Consider the following 4,642-nt stretch of genomic DNA (forward strand, 5'->3'; position numbering starts at 1 on the left):
TAACCCGAGGTACCACTGTGTGTCAGTAGGGTACTCAAAGAATTGTATACCATCAAGTTGAAAGCTATTGCTGCTGGTGGTAAGAATTTAAACCTCAATTTAAGCTTGGGGCAACTGCTCTAGGAAATAGTGAAAGATGAACCTACTGCCTAGCTTCTCTCCTCTGTAATATATTAAATTGCAACAACTTCCAGCTATTGAAACATGGTCTTCGTGACCCTATGGGTAGAGGTTAGTCATCCTAGCTTGCCATTCTAAATAGACTTTAACTCCTTTTGTACAGGTGGAAGGGCAGGCATGCTGGTGGAAATCCAGCTCTCTTTGCATATTTGATCAGTGCAATATCTATACAGTCATACATTGGTTTTCAAATGCCATGGGAGTCGAATGTTTTAGCTCCCTAAAGATTGAAAACTGGAGGTGACTGTTCCAGTTTTCAAACATTCTTTGGAATCCGAACGCCCGACGTGACTTCCGCGGCTTCCTGCAGCCAATTGGAAGCCGCGTCTTGGTTCCCGAACGTTTTGGAAGTCGAACGGACTTCTGGAACGGATTCCGTTTGACTTCCAAGGTACCACTGTAGTAATAATTTTACTGCCAACATCTTTTAGTCTAGATTAACACATCTAAATGCTAACAGCAATTACAAAGAGAGGCTCATTTCAGATATGTGGTAAAATAAAGTGAACATATCACCTCATTTATTTGGAATGGCTACATTAATGCAAAAAGCAACATTAAGACAGCTATTTGCATAAAAAGCATTCATCAAAATAAATACAAAATATTGATACTACAAATAATTTAAACTATGTCTTTCCTCCCCACCAGGTGGTGTAGGATAGTCTTTGCATCTTATAAATATAAAACAAAATAGCAGTTTGCAAAGTGGGCCTCCTCCTCAGTTGGCCAGACTTTGTGTTTGTCAAAAGTTTCTTTGGTTTGCAAAAAGCCTTTCAGCAAAGATTTGGCTCTTCTGCTCAGCAGCCTCATCAGATCCGAAGAGATCTAGCAGTCGCTGGCACCCTTCTTTGCTTTCCTTCATTGGTACCTTGCTCCGGTGCACTTGAATCACAGTCAAAGACACTTGGTCCTCTTGTCATCCAGAATAATGTTCTATAGATGGGGAAGGAGAGAAAGGAAAGAGGAAGTCAGCAAAATGACGAAGACCAAGTAGAAATCTCAAATTGGTTTTTAAAAGATTTGCCCAAATAAAAAATAATAAGAGCCTTGTGGCATCTAAAAGCAGGGGGGGGGGCAACTTACAGGCTATGTAAGAGGTCATCTGTGGTCTCCATAACCTCACTATATATTTTTTGAAATTATATTGCTGGTTTGTTTGTTTTTTAAATGATTCTTTCTGTTTTTTAAATGATTCTTTGGGAGTCAGTGTGGTCCTTGGCCTCCAAGTGTCTAGTCATCCTTGCCTGAAGAATTACTAAGTTGATTTACAGCAAAGGTTTTTATGGACCAAAATTTGCAAATGCTTTTGCCATGATAAACCTATTAATTTTTAATTAATAAAATTTTAAAGCGTCACAAGGCTATTTTTGCTGCAGCAGACTAAAATGACTACTACTCTGGTAAATGCCTGAATACAAAATGAAGCAGCAGCTAATGCTGCATTTTTTAAGTTTCAGTGTAGGTTGCAGTAGAGTCTTTCTTCCAAGCAATTAGTGGGATTAGGATGGGAGGAGAACAATTGCTATTGAATGTTTTAGGCAGAGTCCTCCAATCTGCAGAAACTAGAGTCAATGGAAACAGAAGCAGTACATTGAAAAAAAATTCCCCTCTTTTCAAACGGCATAGCAGGCAGCATTTAAAGTTGTCCAAAGGCACATTCACAATAAATCCCCGAGTTGACATTAGAGCACTAGGCAGTGGCTCTGAAACATTTACTACCACAGACCACATGAAACCTGCTGAAGGTGTTGGCAGATCACTTAATGATTTTTCTGCCTGTCATAGGAATTGTAAGGTGCTGTGTGCTAGATGCTATATGATTTTTAAATGCATTTTTATTGCTTCTTTTATTTCTTATATTGTATTGTATTACATATACAATGTTGAATACAGTATAAGAAATAAAAATAAGCATCAAAAGTACATTTAAAAATCAGTATATTTAAAGTGATCAGTGTGCCGGCTCCTGCCTTCTGCCACACACCCTGTGGACCACCTGAATGAAGCTCATGGACCACAGTTTGGGGACAGAGCATCTCAGCAATGCAATCCTAAACTTATCTGCTAAGTCACTAACAGTTCAGTTTGTAGGAATTGTGATCAGGACTGCAAAAATCTTGCTCTGGCATAATAAGCACTAAGAGCTTACAAGGCCATCAACCTTCATACTTTGAAGTATCCTTGCTGAAGCCCAACATGTTTTGCAGCTTCAAGAGCAACTGAACACCCCTCCCAATACACCTCCTTTATAGTTTTAATTACATTTTTACAGGAAAGATTTCTGGCCAGTCAGAAGAGAAGCACACACTACATAGTCTGTGTGGGCCAGCCCTATGTGGCACCAACAGGGTGCAAGAAAAACCCTTTGCCACTTTCCAAGAATCATGGTCTAGTTTCACCGGAGAACATGGACTTTGGCTCGAAACACACATTCAAGACTTCTTGCTTACTTTTTTCCTGCCAAAAATCGCTCTCCCTGCAAAGCGAGTCCTCCCCCACCTCCAGCCTCCCCTTTTGGTTTGCAGCATACATGGTTGCAGTTTTGCAAAACAAAACACATATGGATATAGAAGAATCATGGACCACCACATGTTCTGTAATTGTTCTGCCCTTAAAAGTCCCAGGGGTGGCTGCTTGCAGGTAGCGTCTCGCTCCAGCTGAGTTAGCGCAAACTTCAGCTTTTGCCTGCATGTTGCCCAAACACATTTTGTGCTTTCCGATAGCAATGGCTCTTAAAGGAAGCTGCCTTATACAGAATCACCCATCTCAGGGTTGTCAGCAGCCCCCTCGGGGTTTTTCTCCCACTCCTACCTGGAGATGCCAGGGAGTGAACTGTGCCCAAAGCAGATGCTCTACCCCGGAGTGACTGCAATTCCCCTCCTCCCAAGGGCACTGGGCACTTTGGCTGACGCTGGTCCGCCAACAAGCGGCAAGAGGGGCTTGGGAGGAAGAAGAGAAGAGGCAGTTCAGCAACGGGGCGCCCTAAGGCCTATTCCCACTTGGCTGCTGCTGGTTCTTTGTTTCCGCAGCCCAGGAAGCTAGAGGTTATCCCCAACCCCGCACCTCCGGTGGAGTTTGCGGAGTCGATTTCCAGTGGATCCAGTTCCTTGTCCCTTCAAATCTCGCCCACCTCCGCCTTTGCTACTAAGCTTATTCCAACTGCAGCCTACATATGCAAAAGCCTCCTCGATCGGGACTAACTCCAGCCCACTTTAGTGCACAAAACGAAGAAGCCACCGGCTCACGACTGGCTATGGCCCTTTCCCGCCCCTCCATCCCGCCGCGCATCTCCTGCTCCCTCCTTCACCTTTGGTCTCTCGCTCGGGGGCGCGCGCGTGTCGGGCTCAGGGGGCGCGCGCGAGGCGCCTGTCCCGGGTGGCGGCGGCCGCGTGCTCGGCGGCCTCCTGGCGGCTCTTGAAGTCCTCGATGGCGCGCTTGTTCTGGAAGTCGATGAGCGCCATGGTGATGGAGGCGTTCCAGCAGCTCTCGCCCGGGCACCGAAAGTCGATCTCCTTGCGGTCCGTCGTGACGATGGTGAAGTACACGTACTTGCCCGTCCGCTCCACGCAGTCCACCTTCTGGATGGAGCCGAAGCGCAGCTCCTTCCCGCCGCCGCCGCCGCCGCCCCGGGCCTTGCCGGCCTCGGGCGAGAAGAGGCTCAGGCTGTCCTTGCTCAGCACCACCGCCTTCTTCTTCCACAGCTGGAAGAGGCTGTCGCTGCGCTTCTCCAGCTCGCCCTCGCGGATCACCTCCGACGGCGACGCGGCGGCCGGGCCCTTCATGCTGCTGCCGCTGCTGCTACTGCCCGCGCTCGCCAACAGAGCCGCCGCACCGAGATCGCCTCGAGGGACCAGCGCCAAGGCCACGCTCGCCCGCCCGCCCGCCCGCCTTGCTTGCCTGCCTGTCTTCCGACGGGGACGCTGGCCTCTCCCGCCGGCTCCGCGACGCTGCTGGGATTCGCTGTGCGCTTTGCGGGAGAAGAGAACCATTTATGGCCTTGGAGAGACGTCCCAGGCCCCGCCCGGCGAGCCCCGCCCACGCCTGCTGGCTCCGTCGCCCCGCCCACGCCAGACTGCCTCCCCCGCCGCGTTCTCTCTCTCAATTCCCCACGGTCTAACCCTGCGTCGTTCAACTCTCCACTGACAATCTTCTTTTAGCCATCATCACCACTGCAGGTGTTGCTCTGCAATGGTCATTGCAAAAGTGGGGTGCAGGACCTGACAATGACTTTCCCATTCCCCACACCCTTCCCAGCTAGGAGTGCTGGCTTTCACTAGATTCTCGATTATTATTGCACCCTCTGTGGGTTAAACCACAGAGCCTAGGGCTTGCCAATCAAAAGGTCGGTGGTTCGAATCCCGCAATGGGGTGAGCTCCCGTTGCTCGGTCCCTGCTCCTGCAAACCTAGCAGATTGAAAGCATGTCAACGTGCAAGTAGATAAATAGGTACTGCTCCGGC

General features: G+C 48.6%; 1 pseudogene across 1 annotated transcript; it reads right to left on the reverse strand.

Annotated features, from left to right (window-relative positions):
• Positions 1-669: 669 nt before the first annotated feature.
• On the reverse strand, positions 670-4,197 carry LOC309351612 (pleckstrin homology-like domain family A member 2 pseudogene; annotated as a pseudogene). Its single transcript, XR_014161559.1, has 2 exons — positions 3,491-4,197; positions 670-1,116 (listed from the first exon to the last, which is right to left on the reverse strand). The product of XR_014161559.1 is annotated as a pleckstrin homology-like domain family A member 2 pseudogene (transcript).
• Between the last annotated feature and the right edge of the window lie 445 nt (positions 4,198-4,642).

The sequence above is a fragment of the Podarcis erhardii genome (genome assembly GCF_964252035.2).
Source record: "Podarcis erhardii genome assembly, chromosome: 1".
Lineage (NCBI taxonomy): Eukaryota > Metazoa > Chordata > Lepidosauria > Squamata > Lacertidae > Podarcis > Podarcis erhardii.